This window comes from Pan troglodytes, chromosome 4 (assembly GCF_028858775.2).
Source record: "Pan troglodytes isolate AG18354 chromosome 4, NHGRI_mPanTro3-v2.0_pri, whole genome shotgun sequence".
NCBI classification, from domain to species: Eukaryota; Metazoa; Chordata; class Mammalia; order Primates; family Hominidae; genus Pan; species Pan troglodytes.
The window spans coordinates 52,629,187-52,645,830 of record NC_072402.2 but is presented as its reverse complement, the minus strand read 5'-3'; the positions used below and the strand labels follow the sequence as shown (position 1 = coordinate 52,645,830).

At 41.7% G+C, this 16,644-nt stretch overlaps 1 long non-coding RNA gene across 1 annotated transcript; it reads right to left on the bottom strand.

Annotated features, from left to right (window-relative positions):
• Window positions 1-2,053: 2,053 nt before the first annotated feature.
• Window positions 2,054-16,087, bottom strand: LOC129143964 (uncharacterized). Its single transcript, XR_008547978.1, has 3 exons — window positions 15,999-16,087; window positions 12,541-12,858; window positions 2,054-4,038 (listed from the first exon to the last, which is right to left on the bottom strand). It is a non-coding gene; the product is annotated as an uncharacterized LOC129143964 (long non-coding RNA).
• Window positions 16,088-16,644: the final 557 nt, after the last annotated feature.

The following is a 16,644-nucleotide window of genomic DNA, read 5'->3' as shown; positions in this document are numbered from 1 at the left end:
ATACAGCCAGCAAAGGAGGAAGAGACCCGTTTGTTTCGGAAACTCCTGCTCCCTAAGGAACTACCAAGTCGAGGTGAAGGGAACCACAGTTGTGTGTAGCAATAGCATGGTAATGAATCTAGCCTTTGACACTGACCCCAAGTTTGTGGACTAGCTGAGGTTATGAGCCCCTCTGGGTTCCTTCTTGAGCCCAGTTCTGGGTTTTCCTACCATAAAGGTCTTCAGAGCAGCCATTGCATCACCTGACACTATTTTTCATGGAGGCCCTAATCTGTAGTCAGAGATGCAACAACTCCACCATCTATTGAGGCCCTATTGGGTGCAACGAGTTGTACAGGTGCTTATGTAAAATTACGGTTCTCATCATTTTCACATCATGAAGGCTGAAAGGACAACATCTCAACTCACCTTCTTCCCTTGTACAATAAAAAAGTGTGTCATGGTTCTGATAGAGTACCTTATTTACTCCCCACAGTAACACTTGGAGGCAAATGTTATTATCTATGAGTTGCTTCTCAAGTTCACACATTTAGTAAATGGTAAAGCCAGGATATGAATCTGGATCTGCTTGATTCCAGGCTGCATTGCCTCTACCATGAATTGACCTGCTTTTATAGCTGCCAGTGCTGACCTGGGCAGTCTTGGAGATGTGGATGATGGTCTTGGTAAAATGGGGGAGGACATGGGTTTTGAGAGTCAGGCTAGTTCCTAGGTCAGGCATCAAGGAGACCTTAGCCAAAAAGTAAATGCCACTGCTTTTTATGGAGGGCCACGGTCTTTCAGGGGCAGAAAGAAAACAAATAAAAGAACAGATATCCAATGTTACAATTCTTTGTCCCCGATTACTCAATATTGCCCAGAGGTCATTAGAGTGACTTCATCTAATGCCCATGTCAAAACAACATGTGCCATCACCTGTCAACCAGCGTCCTAATATCCCAGCATCCCAGATACCTTGATAATCTTCTAGCTCAGAACAACTGAAAAAAAAAAAGTGTATTGGTAAAAACTTGCAGCCACTGGTGTGTTTAACCTTGGATGTGTTTGAGAATAATCTGGTATGCTTCTGCTTCTGGTTTTATAATTTTTTTAACCCAAAGTATAGACATTCAGCTTTAATTGGCAACAAAAAAGTAATGGACCTCACCTACATTCTCCCCCAGCCAGCTGAAAAGAGAATACCAAATATTAGATCTTTTTATTTGACTTCTGGGATTATTTATGCATGGTATAATTACCATGATGTATGATCCTGAGTCTTTTAAGGGCACCTCTCCCGTAGCCATAATTTCTTTCCTCCTTGTGGCTCGGGTACAGCTAACACAATTAACTGGGCACTGACTGGTGCTCCCTAGGGCGATTTCAATCCCTGCCTGGCTTCATTCCCTGTTGTAGAGCTTGACAGGGCCATTCATATGTGACTTGGAGTAAGCCTCTCTTCACTTACACTTCTTCAGGGGGTAATTGAATTTCTTCTGGAGCAGGTTTGCTGGTTGTGTAGAGAGATATGGGTAAGGCACAAGCAAGTGCACATTTCTCTCTGAACTTTAAAAAAAGCCATAGATTTCAAAAGAAAATGTGCTATTATTATTAATTTTTAGATGGAGTGAGACTCTTTCACCCAGGCTGGAGTGCAGTGGTGTGATCTTGGCTCACTGCAACCTCTGCCTCCAGGGTTCAAGCAATTCTCCTGCCTCAGCCTCCCAAGTAGCTGGGATTACAGGCTTGCACCACCATGCCCAGCTAATTTTTTTTTGTATTTTTAGTAGAGATAGAGTTTCACCATGTTGGCCAGGCTGGTCTCGAACTCCTGACCTCAGGTGATCCGCCCACCTTGGCCTCTCAAAGTGCTGGGATTACAGGTGTGAGCCACTGTGCCTGGCCAAAAATGTGTCTTTTAATCCCTCTACAGCTAGTCTCCCTTTTAGTAAATAACTGGCATTTAAAATAAACCGTTATTGAACATGCCTTTGAAACCCTTTTGTAATTGTTAATAAGAACTTCTCCTCAGAAGATAAGTCTCATTGTGAGTATTTAAGCAGAAGTAATTTTTAGTCAAAATAGGCAATTATTTTTATTTCCTCTTAAGCTTTGCTCACCAGAAGCAAATTGGACATTATGCCAAAATGCATTGGTAAGCACCATAGTCAGTTTCAGGCTTTGAGCACTCCTGTCAGAATCTGTTTATGGGAAAGTGGTCCAGAGAACATTATGGAGACCACCTGTCAGCACCTGCCAGTGCAGAGAGCAGGCGATGAAGTTCAAAGGATCCCAGCACCCACCTTCACCATAACCAGTTAGTTGGCACCAAAGGGAAAATTATATCAGTAACAAAACTGAACCAGAAAAAGGAAAATACAGGTACTGATGAATAACTCAAAAAGAAATATATCAAGAAAACTATCAAAGTTTACTGAGAAATATAAACAAAGGCTTAAATGTAAATATTGGACATAGTATTTCTAAGTGGTAAGACTGAATAGAGCAAAAATGTCAATTCTTTCCTCTTTCATATTTACATTTATGTAATTTTAATTAAAATAGCAATAATGTGATAGTATTAAGTGGTAAAAAAATAAAAATAGCAATCAGATCGATGGGGTAGGGGTTTACAGGAGAGACAGAGTTTAACAAAACTATACCAAAGTTTATTCAGAGAAATAGCTGAGAAAATGTGAAAGTGAACTATTCTGTCTCATCCAGTGTCAAATGGGCTAACGAAGTCACAACAATCAAAACTGTGCGGGGCCAACGCAAGACGGGACAGAGAGAGTAGACTTGTATAGACAGCCCTAAAACCGAAGTCAATGTAAGACAACTTTTCAATAATGGTGTTGTGAGAATTGGCTATTTTTTAAAAAATTCAAATTCTATCTTCACATCTTACCATACACCAGAATAAATTTCACCTATAAAAACATTAAAAATAAAATATACATGAGCATTTGACTGATAAATAGAGGACTTCTAATGCAAAAAAAAAGTATAAACAAGCCTATTATTTTGACTATATACAAATTTTAAAATTTTACAGGTCTAAGTCTCTCCTCATTACCATGCTACTGTACCTAAAGTTCTATTCTTTATTTTAGAATAAGGCATATTTTTAGAATAAGAACAAGAACGCAGGAGTGTTCTGTTAAAACATAAAACCTTCAAGAGTTACAGAAGCAACACCATGAGGCGGTATCAGTTGTTAATGTATTGAAGCACTTCTAACTGACAAAGAGCAACCTATTCCGAGACCCTTCCAGCACTTTCTCTATGCCATCTAACCCACAACAGTCCTTCCCCCAGCTCCCCCTGAATAGCCCAAGAGCCAGCAACTAAAGGAGTAACACCTGGTACAAAAGGGCCATCCAAACACAGAGCCTCCACCAGTGTCCATTCTGATTCATTCATGCCTGTGCCAAGTCAATTGTTAGATCTTTAGACTATCATCTCTGCTAAGAGGTATTCAAAATGGAGCCACTATCAAGGTTTGGTTGATGTAGTAACTGCCATGTTGGAAAGAAGGTAGGGCCCTGAGAGCAGAGGTAAAAAGTAGATACATTTTGGCCGGGCGCGGTGGCTCACGCCTGTAATCCTAGCACTTTGGGAGGCCGAGGCGGGCGGATTGCCTGAGCTCAGGAGTTCGAGACCAGCCTGGGCAACACAGTGAAACCCTGTCACTACTAAAAATACAAAAAATTAGCCAGGCGTGGTCGCGTGCGCCTGTAGTCCCAGTCGCGTGCGCCTGTAGTCCCAGTCGCGTGCGCCTGTAGTCCCAGTCGCGTGCGCCTGTAGTCCCAGTCGCGTGCGCCTGTACTCAGGAGGCTGAGGCAGGAGAATTGCTTGAACCTGGGAGGTGAAGGTTGCAATGGGCCGAGATTGGACCACTACACTCCAGCCTAGGTGAAAGAGCAAGGTGTCCAAAAAAAAAAAAAGTAGATACATTTTGATGAGTGCCTGGAGAAAAAGCAGGTCTCAGCCAGAGACTTCTAGGAGTGAGGGAGGCATCCAAAGAGCAACCACGTAGTTCAGGATTTGTAGGAAAGCCTGCAGAAAAGGAAAACATTGTGAAAAAGGAATGCTAAAAACTCCTGAGGATAGACTCCTCCAATTTCATCGTTTTACCAATGGCTAACAAGGTAACTGGGGTCAACTTATAGCTTCCTACTCCAGCATTTCATTCCGGGTCAATTAAAATTTCAACAAGTCTGGAGGCCATAGTCTTTTTGGAAAGTGTGCCTTTGGAAAAAGACACAAAGTGTGGAGCCTGACCTCACCCCAGTTTGTAGGGAGAGGAGAGAGGGCAGGTAGCAGGTGCATGGGCACCAGGAACGCTAAATGTATGCCCTGCTTGGCACAGGGCACCCTGCACAGAGAAAACTGTCCCACCAAAATGCCAATATCACTCCCACTGAGAAGCATGGTGAAGGAAGTTTGATACTATTTTGCCTTTACACACCTTGATGGCTGAGGTTTGGCATTTCTTTTTTGTTGGGGTAAGGGAGAAGCATTCCTTTAATACAAAATAATAGAATTTGAAAAGTTGGGTTTTTTTTTTAGTAAAAGCTTTTTTTTTTTTTACTTTCTTTGGTGTTGAAAGAAAAAGATTCCAATAATGACATTTTGTGCCAAGAGTCATTAGACTAAAGTATCTGCCTGAAGCAAAATTTTACGGCCAAGTTATGAACCTGCAAACAGAACCTTAACTATTGTGATAGGAGCTGACTGTGGTCATAAAAATGAATTTGTTAAATAAAGTATGTTTATAATTCACTAGGCTTGGAATCAGGTAAGTGGGAAGAAACCTCCAGTGAGTCGTTATGATTTTGCAAAATAGTCAAAAGAACAGTTCACTCCATAGGCAGGTAGAGGAGTGCGTGCCCTATTGTCATTATTACAGTGTGTGATTTCATTTATTCATGGGGTGCCAGGGATGCGTGGCCCTTACAAGCGGCTAAAACACAGTGGACAAAAGCAAGAAAATGAAATGAAATCCTGGTCTTAAAAAGACTACAACTGAAATGTGTGAGCCAGTCCAGTTTGGTGGATGACAAGAAACATTGGGAGAACATTAATGTAATGAGCTTTTGCAGATCCTAGTGGGGTTTAGTAATGAGTTCGAAAGAGGACAGAAAGGGGAGGATATAGATTCATTTGGAATGTGAAAGAAAACAAGCCTGGCCAGGAAGTAAGAATCTCACTGGGGCATAAAGACTAGAACCAAACAAAAGAAGGGAAAGGTTTCATGTTGGACGCAGAGCATAGAATTCAAATGCTCTTTTATTACAGGAAAAAAGTCTTGGCTAGTGTAGAAGAAAAGCTAACTCTGGCTTTTCCCAGAAATGGATGGCCCATATAATCACCATCAATAAGTGAAATGAGGATCAAACTCAGGGGAAAAGGGCATAGAAAAGAGAATCAAAACTTAGGGAAGTTTGTGCTCCAAACAAGCCCAGATATTTCTAGTTTCAGCATGTTTAATATCAAAGCAGATATAAAAAAGGAAAGAGAAAGTTATGGACTGACGGTATCCCCCCAAATTCATATGTTGAAGCATTAACCCCAAGACCTCAGAATGTGACTGTATTCAGAGACAGGGCCTTTAAACAGGTGGCTGAGTTAAAATGAGGAAGTTAGGGTGGGCTCTAATCCGACTACTGGTGTCCTTCTAAGTAAAGGAGAGTAGATCATGTAAAGAGACACCGGGAATGGGGAAGACCACGTGAGGACATGGTGAGAGGGCAGCCGTCTCCCAGCCAAGGAGAGAGGCCTCAGGAGAAACCAGCCCTGTGGATGCCTTGATCTCAGGCTTCTAGCTTTAAGAACTTTGAGAAAATAAATATCTGCTGTTTAGGTCACCCAGTCTGTGGTATTTTGTTAGGGCAATCCTAGCAAACTAAGAGAGAGAGAGAAATCTGTAAAAAGAAATTCATGTTAATAGTAGGGCTTAAAGATGACAGAGAAACAGAGCTCTATGACCTTAGAAACCACCATTTTACAAGAGGGAAAACTGAAGACCAAATTACTACGCAAAGTCATAATCAGTTGTTTGCTGTAACACCAACATTAGAACTCAGGTCTCCTGACAGTGAATCCTGAGCTCTTGTCACTCACCCTCATGGCCTTGGCCCCGTCATGGACTTGATGGGGACAGGGCTGAGAGCTGTTGCACTCTGGGTCTCCTCCACCCATTCTCCTGCTATGAGCAGGGCAATTTTTCTAAAACCCAAATATCACCTTGAAATATTCTCACTCATAGCAGCCCCCCTTTGCCCTGAAGTTCAAGTTCAAATTCCTCCACAGACCTACACCTCTTCCCAGAGTCATTATTTTGGGTCCCCAAGCAGGGCAGTGCTGGCTCTTCCATCTAGACCTCTTAATGCCATTCTTCGGTCTGGAACACTCCTTACCCTCCCTTACCCCTCAACCCTTCATTCTTGGGATGATAAGCTCCTATTCATTTTTCACCCTTCAGCTCTTCTGTAGCGATTACTCCGTCCAAGAGCCCTAACTCTGGATTCACTGCTCTTCTAAAATTCTCCCTGAATTTCCCCCAGGTAGTGCTTATCCCATACTGCAGTTGAGACCCCAGTAGACAATAGGCTGGACAAGGGCAAACCCAGGCTTGTTTCATGCTTAACAAATATAAGTTGAGAGAATTATGTGTTATACATGTTTTGGAGATGTTAGATTTGCACTGCCTCAAGTTTCAGCAGGCATTTGTTAATCTGGCTAGCCCTTGTATCCTTGTAGATGCTTACTAAATACCAGTTGAATGAATGAAAAACAAGTTAATGCAATATGTTTTATCAGAGGTGGGGTGCAGGTGGGAGGATAGTGCAGCATATTCTAGCTGCCTCGCACTTCACCAATAATTTGTTAACCTGACCCATTTTGCCCATCCTCATCCAAAAAACTGTGAGGCCACAGAACATAGGATGATGAGGGTCCTTGAAGGTCATCCAAGACATGGGCCTGCTCAGAAGGGGGTTGAAAACTCCAGGGAAAAGGTGGGAGACAAACTTAGCCTCTGGAAGAGATGTTTAAGGACATGTCTAGCCCCTGGCCATGTCAAGCTGTACTGACAACATCCTCTGGAGGCTCAGGGACAGGGAGCAGCAGCAGAGGTGGCCATTCACAAACAGGCTTCAAATCTAGCCAAGCCCTGAGGCACAGAAAAGTTAGGTGACTTCTAGAAGGTCATGAAGTTAGCAAGGTAAGAGGGTGAGGACTGGGATTTGAACCCAGAAAGTGTGGCTCCAGGGTCCATGCTACTAACTGCTATGTTACATGGTAGGATGGATTTCCTGAATTATTGCTACCAATAAGAAATGGTGGTTGGGGGTCCTAGACTCAGACTTCCCCACTGGAGTTGCTGAGCTATTGCCCTGCCTTCTTGCACACTGGACATGCTGGAAAAGTCCAGCAAGCCCTTTCAGAAGGAAAGATTTTTCTTTCTGCAGGTCTGGATTCCTACCAGTGGAATGTCACCCGTCAGAATAGGCAGGTGGCAAATTTAAGCAATTAGTGAAAATCAGGACTCACAGTCTTGAGAATAATTAATGTTGTCTTCTAATCTCTTTCCTCTGGGGAAACTTTGCATGTTGCTTAAAAGAAATGTCATCTACGCCTCACTGTTTCCAGAACCTGACTGTGAATAGCAGCACTTTTATTTCAGAGCTCTGCAAAAGCATCGTTTAAAGGGTCTTTCCCTCAATTACCAGCCAAGTCCACACATTTCCCAGCAGATATGATACTAGGTAGGCCACTGTAATGGTAGAACAGCCAGGAATGGTCAGAAGAGTGCTTTCAAAGTGACAGAAAGCTTCCTGTTCCTACCACCCCGTAGTGCCCCCACAGCCAGATGATACATAAAGGACAGTGATGGGGCCCAACAGAAGAATGTAGCACAAATTTCTTGAGGAAACACAAAGAACTTCATGCAAAGGACAGCTCATGGCATGCAGCAAAGGGTGGGAAGAATTTCACAGATGAAGAGGGGCAGAGATTGTAGAAAGAGGAAACAGCAAGAACAAAGGAAAAGAGGTAAAAATGCAGGGAATGGACAAGGAAGAGACAATTTGCTGTAGTGTTGGGTTTTCCAAGTTGAGAGTAGGAGGAAAAGAACTGCAAAAGTAACCTGTAGCTATTTTTCAGTAAACTTCAACATGAGCCAAAGAAATGGGTTTAATTTGGAAGGGATTAGAGAACCACTGAAAGTTTTAGAGGAGAGACTGGACAGAGTGTTATCATCTCAAAACAAGAAGGCATCTTAGAGATGATCCAACTCCCTCATTTTACTGTTGAGGAAACACAGAAGAGAGGAGCCTTAGCCAAGGCACACCCAGAACTAGAGGCAAGGCCTCTTGATCACAGTCTAGTGGTCTCTATACTAACTACCTCCTCTTTGCCAATCCTTTAATCATGTCTGATTGTGTGGTGTCTAAGTGGTGTTAGCTGGGATGACTTTCTATTTGTTTGTTTGTTTGTTTGTTTGTTTGTTTGTTTTTGAGACAAGGTCTCCCTCTCTCACCTAGGCTGAAGTACAGTGACACAATCTCGGCTGACTACAGCCTCGACCTCTCAGGCTGAAGCAATCCTCCCACCTCAGCCTCCTAAGTAGCTGGAACCACAGACGTGCTACCATGCCCAGCTAATTTTTATATTTTTTTGTAAAGACGGGGTTTATGCTGTGTTGCCCAGGCTGGTCTCAAATTCTTGAACTCAAGTGATCCTCCCACCTCGGCATCCCAAAGTGCTAGAATTACAGGCGTGAGCTACCATGCTTGGCCTGGTTTTTTTGTTGTTGTTTTTATTGTACTCCTGCCTCCATCCATCACTGTACCTCATGAAAAGGGCTTGTCACACGTTTGGAGACAGCGAGAAAACTGCCATATCTTGAGTGCTTAGCATGTCCCAGGCCTTGAGCTAAATGCCTTGCATAAATGTTAATCCTCATGGCATCCCTATAATATATTATTATGTACATAATCATTGCTCACACATTTTGCCAGATATCTCACAGCCAGAAAGATGTGAGGCCAGGATTCCACCCTAGTTCTTTCTCCCCATACCAAGCTCCTTCCACGATGCTAAACGTATGTCCCACATCGGCATGTGGTTATGCCCAGGGCTCCTTGAAAACCCTTGAAATCAAAATCAGTAGACATAATTCTATGTTTCCCACAACTGAACACCAGTTGTGCCCATCTCCGACCAGAGTGGCTGCGGCAGAGTGGTGATCTGTGGCTCCCTCTTCCCTACAACATCCTGGTGAGTACACCCTGGTGATCTGAGCCTTACTCTGATCCATTCAAGCAGCAAGGCTTTTGCCAGATACAATTTACCTCCCACACTTCTGGGTATAAAGAGATTTCATCATAGGCACATTTTAACTTGAGAGAAATCAACTACGCATGCTGGGCCAAACCAAAAATTTGAATGAGGAAGGGAAGGAAGGAGAGACAGAGAGAGAATGAGATTTCTTTCTATAATTCTACTCACTGGTGGGACTGAGAGGGAAGGTAGCAAATTGCAATCCTTCAGGAAGTCTTGGTCCTGGGGTGCTTTTCATAGTGACAGCATGTCACCATATGGAGTTAATTTGAGCATTTAAAAAGATCTTTTTCATACAATATAACCCCTCAATTCAAGCCAACTTCACTGATGCTGAACAGAAGTAGGCTGTTCCAATGCTGGAAGAAACACCAGTTACGTTTTACATATCCACAACATGGTACCTTTCGAAAAAATTTTCAAGGGTAATTTGTGCTATATGACATTTGTTTTGCATTCTGCCTTTAAACCTAACTTAAATTCACTCTGTGTTTAAATGATCATGGAGAGCTCCAACCTGCTTCTCTCATCCCTCCATATAAATTCTCACTTTTTGCTCTCAAAGTCCAAAGCTACAAGGTGTGTGTGGTGGTAGGAAAGTGACAGTTGGTGAAGGGTTGGCCAGGGTTCAGGATATATGGGTTTTTAAATGGAAAGACGGAAGGAATACCATTCTAGCACCATTCTTCATTTATTCTACTAGCATTCTTTTAGCAGTCTATTTAAGAGCCAGATTCTCTGCTAGCAACTAGATGGAAAGCTGTGACCTTCTGAAAGACTTAGTAAGTTTCATCATAGAAGGAAGTACAAAGTACTTCTTTCGCTATCTCAAATAATGGGGTGCTGCAGGCTACATTAGCATTTTTCTCACAATACTCTTCATCAGGCAATTAAATTCATTTTAGTCTTAAGTACATTAAAACTATGGAAGATATTACTGAAGAACATGAACTTTGCTCTATGGTATTGTAAGTGCCATCTCAAGTAACTCTAGTGTTGAAATAGCTTTAGAAAAAAAGAAAAAACTCTTGCATTCTTCACATGCTCATTTGTATGAACTGAATGTGTTCTTCCAAAATGCATATTTTGAAGCCCTAACCTCCATGTGATGTTATTTGGAGATGGGGCCTTTGGGAGGCAATTAGGTTTAACTGAGGTCATGAGGGTGGGGCTCCCATGATGGGATTAGTGCCCTTATGAGCAGAGGGAGACACTTAAGTATACTGATGTTTGTTCTCTCTCTCTGTCATGTGAAGACATAGTGAGAAGATGGTTGTCTGCAAGCCAGGAAGAGGGTCCTCACCAGGAAATGAATCTGTCAACACTTTTATCTTAAACTTCTCAGCCTCCAGAACTGTTAGAAATACATGTGTGTTGCTTAAGCTACCCAGTCTATGGTATTTTGTTACAGCAACCTGAGCTGACTAAGCTATCACTAAATTGAGGGTCTTCCAAAATCTCATGTACTGTGGGGATTGAGGGAGATTGGATCTTAAATTATTGATGCCGGAAACAGGCACTTGAGGGTTATAAGTAGGATTTGAGGGTAGAAATTGAAATTTGTCTTTGGACAAATGATGCTTTGTTTGAAAAGAACCAACTGGATGGTCTGTGGACTAGTCAGTTTCCCTACAGAAGAGAGGTGACACATAGACTCACATTACCAATCTCTCCACTGAAATTCTCTTCCTGATATCTAGCTCTGAACTTCTTTCCTGCCCTCTCCTACTTCTCTTACAGGCTGAATGTGAGTAGTCAGCTAAGTCACAAGGGGGTTCTTGTCCACCTTCTCTGAAAGTCCTCCTTGAGTGGGTCATCACCTTACTTTGGAAGGTTCGGATAAATTTTTATTTTGTACTTATTACAGTACAGAGAGGTCCCATCACCCAGCTTCCCCCAATAGTAGGATATTACACAACTGTGGCATATGAATAAATCCAGGACATTAATACTATCAGCATAATATACTTTACTAGAGTATAGATTGGGTTCTTACTCAACTTGTTATTTCAGCTTAAATATTTAAGGCCAAGATAGTTTGGGTAAGGACCTTCTACCTCATCATGAGCCTGACAGGAGGAAGGAGCCTCCAAGGCCTGGGCAAGTCAGCAGAGACTTGCCACTAAGGCCATGGAGATAGCATGAAGGATTCAGGGTCTGAGGACATACCCAGGATACCATGATCCCACATAGCAGCAGAGCAGATACGGCATTTCTGCAATGACATTATGCCTCCACTTCAGGAGAGCACTGCAAAGGAATTATGAGGAACAGACAACAATCACAATTATGGCCTCTTCCCTCCTCCATAAGGTGCATCTGAATCTGCTTCAGGGACATGAAGAACTTAACAGCTGACCAGAAGGTGGGCACAAACCTTCCTAGGAGTTCTCTGACAAGCCTTGGGAAAAGAAGGAGGTGTAACAAAACGAAGGATCTTGTGTTGAAATCAGAATATCTTCATACTGCCCCTGAGGTCCCCTCGTCCTCTCTCCCCACCAAAATGTCAGAAATCTGAATTTCAGGATAACATACAGCTTTTCCACTTCCTCCTCTTCTACCCCATGCATGAAATGAGATGATTTCTCCTCTCTGGGGAAACTGATGAGCCCTAAAAGAAAGATGTATATTTACTGGCATTTGGTGCCTCCAATAAAATGGCTGGGTCTCTTTCCTATCATCCTGGAGAAGCCATCACTTTATAAGTCCCACATTCACAATGAAAACTTCTAATCAGCTTTTAAGTTCCTTGTTGTTAAATGCATACAAATATCCAAGGACCTTTCAGTATTTAAGGAAAGCTTCTAATATGAAAGATAGAACCTGAAACAACCAGAATAGCCTTGTGACTTTCACAAAAAAGTCAAGGTGGGCAGAAAAGGAAAGCTTGCAGAAACTGCGATCGATATATTTGAGACAATGAGAAGATAACACATTCATGAAATGGGATACTCAAAATTCTGAGAATAAGAAAGAGTTTTGGGAAGTTAAAAAATGTTACAGAAGAAATTAAAAATCGGTAGATGGACTGAAAAACAAAGTTGAGAAAATCTCCAAAAAAATAGTATAAAAAAAAGCAAGACTTGGAAAATAAGTGACAAGATAAGAAAATTAAATCAATTCAAGTCCAAAATTCTCCATGTTACTCTCTTGCCCCAAACCCTCCAATGGTTTCCCATCTTACTAATGTAAAAGCCAAACTCTTGCACTCACAATGTCACACATGATTTGGTGCCCATCACTCTCTGATCTCATCTGGTGACTCTGTCCCCACTCACTTCACTGCAGCCTCACTCAAGAGCTCCTGTTAGGTGTGCTCCCACCTCAAGGTACTTGCAAATGAGTGTTTCCTCTGGCTGGAATATTCTTCTAGCAGCCAGGAAGAAGGAGGAGAGGTCCTTGGGAATCCACAATTCTGCTGCAAGGAGACCATCAGGGCTGAACACCCCAGGCTGACACCTCAGCTGGAAGACCATAAGCAAAGTGACCTGGGCATAAACTTCATCTCTCAGAGGCTCCTGGATGTTTCACCTGGGAATGAAAAAGTAAGCTGCAATCAAGAGGACAAAACAAGTGACTAAAAGTGAACTTAACCTCTGAGTAAGTGACAGACAGCACTGCCTCTCTTATTTTGCTATCTGTTCTTTTAACTTTTCACCTAAGAAAATATTAGGCATCCTATTCTCCAAGTCAGAAAGCACTGATAGCCTCTGTCTACCAAAATAATTGTATAAACTCTTCTCTTTCTAGCATTCAATGTCCTCATAAAGTGCACTCAATCTCCCTTTCTTGCCTTCTTGCCAACAGCTCTCCTGCCTTACACTTGTCTAGTTCCTGCACTCTGAGCATCCCTGCACACCTGCGTTTTTCTACCTCATACCTCCACTCTCCTGGAAAGTTTCTTCCTGGAAAGTCCTCCTGCCCACATCTACCACAATTCTATATTAATTGTCAAGGCTCATCTCAATGCCATTAATCCTTCCCTGGTCTCACCAATCAGACGTGACTTCTCCTTCCTTTGAACTTCACTTGAATATCCCTTTTGGAAGTTATATGACTTCAACCTACATTTTAGTTATGTTTGTCATGTCTTAGACTTCCCTCTAGACTGTGAGTTATTTGAAAAATGAGGGTGAAGCTTGATCACTTTTACCACTTCAGAGTGATGTCACACAATGCTTTGCCCTAAGTGGGCAATTGAAGATTCCTAGAAAAAGGTTCATTTTGTCTGGGTCATTTGAAAGACAATCTCCAACCATGCCTTTCCTTCTTGAATGTTTGGAAGCATCACCCATTCACTGTGAACATAGTACATGTGTCCAGTTGTATGCTGGACCAGAAATAAGCTTGAGTTAAAAGTCAGAATATTTCATTCAAACATCCCTATTCCCATATTCCCTTGAAATACTAAAAAACTGAATGACGCTGGACTTTGCCTCATAGTGACCATCAGAAAGGGCAAATGTACAGCTATCATCTATGGATGGGCATGCCTTCCACAGCCTCCACAGTCCTCTGGGCCTGCCTCTGTGACTCATGTCTCCCACTGAGCCCTCCAGGTGTTTGAATTTTGCAAGCCCTGGTCTAAATCATGTTTGGCCTTTGCCATTTTAAAAGAATCTAGCACTTGATGTTGCTCAGAACAGAAATCCTACATGTAAAACTTTGCAAGTCATTAAAAAAATACACTCCTCTGAACACTAACACTGAGAATCCTGAATGATTTCCTGATGTACTTCTTCCTTCTGAAAAGGTGTCTCCAAGCACCTTTAGAAATTGTAAATCAGCAGCACACAATGGCAGCATGAAAGTCACTTCAAGGAATATAAAAATAAAACAAAACTGTAACTTGAAAATGTCAAACCCTCATTAAAATACTAGAAATGTCATTTAATAAAGGAGGCTTGGAGGTTCACACGGTTAAACTGAGATACTGCAGAAACTTATGCCCAAATTTTTAACACATAATCAAGAGAAAAAACTGAACTGGGAACTGTAAGGAAAATTATTTTGCCATATGTACCCCAAAATGTAGTAAATAAACAATGAGCAGAGATATGTTTTTATTCTTGCATACAACAGCAGGTCCCCAGAGCTGTGCTACAATTCAGCAGTGTGTATTGTATTGAGAAAAAGAACTCACTTTATTAAGCATCAAGAACAAAATCCTCCACAAATGTCTTCTCTAATAGAAATCACCTTCACTGCTAATTTGGAATTTGGAGCAATAGCCTTTTATTTAACTATTTACAAACAGCATTTTATACGTCAGAATACATCATCATAAATCAAGCACAAACTATTGCATTAGCCTCAAATAGACTCAGTTAGAGAACCTCAATAGAGATTTTAAATGCCCGTCCTTCCAATTTTACCCATAGTACCTTGCAATGCAACTTAATTTTGGTATTGAGGCTTTCATAAAAGTTCTATCTTTACTAACTCAAATAACGCTATTACAAAATTTAAATGAAAAACAAACCATGGCAAGGGGAAAAAATTAATAGGGATAGTCAAGGGACTGCAGATACATCTTCAAGTGAAAATAGAAAACAGATGAAAAGTCAATAAAGAAGTGAGACAGAAAAGGAGGTTTCTGAGTTTAAGCAGCATAGCAAGTGAATTTTCACCACCATGGCCTACCAGCTTGAATAAACAGAACAGAGATTATGTAAGAAACATAAACATGAGGGAGTAGCAGGAGGGCATTCAAAACAAAATAGGCATGTATCATTGAATTTTGCAATTATCTTTGAGTGCATATTTCTATCCAGGTGGTATGACTTAATGGATAAGAGCATAGCCTTTGGAGTGGGGTTTCCCGGCGACAGAGGACAAGTTACCCTTTGTTCCTCTGTATCCTTATCTGTAAATTGAACATAACAGCACCTACATCACGGGGCTGTTGTGGAGTTAAAGGAGTTAATGCACCCAACACACTTAGGGAGATGTGGTTACACTACAACCTTTGGATTGAACCAAGTCACAAAACAAAAATTCAATACTGTTAAACAAAGACATAAAAAGATCTTCCAAGAAACAACAAAAAACAAAAACAACTAAATGAACCACTTTAAGCCATGATTCAATTGATCTAAATCTATTAGATCAGAATAAAACCAGAAACTTCAAAATGTTTTCCAAACTAATGTAGCACAATTGTTTCATTAGGATCAGTCCCTGGGAGAGAAATGAGATGGAGAAAGGAGCAAAGTCAAATGATTCATTTGTTATGAATAACAAACTGCTAGTCCCGTTTCAGTGTCTCCACTTTTCACATTCCTAAGTGTTGTTCTCAGCCTCCACATTTTGGCTTTTCCATTCAGCATCTGCCATAGCCATTCTCACTAGGGCTATTTTTACCCTTTGCTCACCTTGGATGACAATGGCTCATAGGTGACAGCAGAAAATTTGTGATCAGAGGAGATGGGACTTGAAGGCCAAAGCAGTTTTCATAAACCACTTACTGGGGATGAAGATGTCAGGCCAGGCTTGTCAAGCAAAACCAGAGGTTTCTGATCAGAAGCAAGAGGATTAACCAAATCTAACACCCACACAGACAACAAAGATCAGAGACAGCTGAGTCAGATGTCAGACAAACAGACAACAGCCAGAAGGGAAGCAAAACAGGTGCCAAAAATTTCAGGCAATCCTGGAACGATAGTGCATACCTGTGGTCCTGGCTATTCAGGAGGCTGAGGCAGGAGGATTGCTTGAGCCCAGGAGTTCGAGACCTGCGTAGGCAACATGGTGATACTTCCATCTCTTTAAATAAATAAATAAATAAATAAATAAATAAATAAATAAATAAGATAATCCTTTTTTAAAAAGTTCCAGGCAGTCAGTCAAGAATCAGGATGTTCAGAATAGGGCTGGTGTATAGTAGGAGTTCAATAAACAATAAATTAATGACCACGAATAAATGAATAAGAAAAAGACTCATGGAAAAGCAAGCAGTAGGACAGGTATAAGGGTAGAGGGGTGTGGTGAGCAGAGAAGACCTTGAAAGCAAAAACTTGTTCGTCTATCTGAGAGCTGCAAGGAGCCTTCTTTGAGACTAGAGAGGGTAATCTAGTGTGGCTAGCTAAATGCCAGTGTGAGCACACACAGGTGCACCTTGCTTGCTTCAGTAAGGAGTAATGAGCAGAAGAAATGGACTGCAGCTTATGACCTACAACCCCTCTTAAACCAAACAGCTCCTTTCTGCCTCCTTTTCTTCTTCTCTTTTTCAAGTGCTTTTTCATTCATGCGACTCTAAGCAGACTTTGGTAACTCCACCTCTGATGCTTCCAGCCTGGTCTCACAGGAAGCACACGC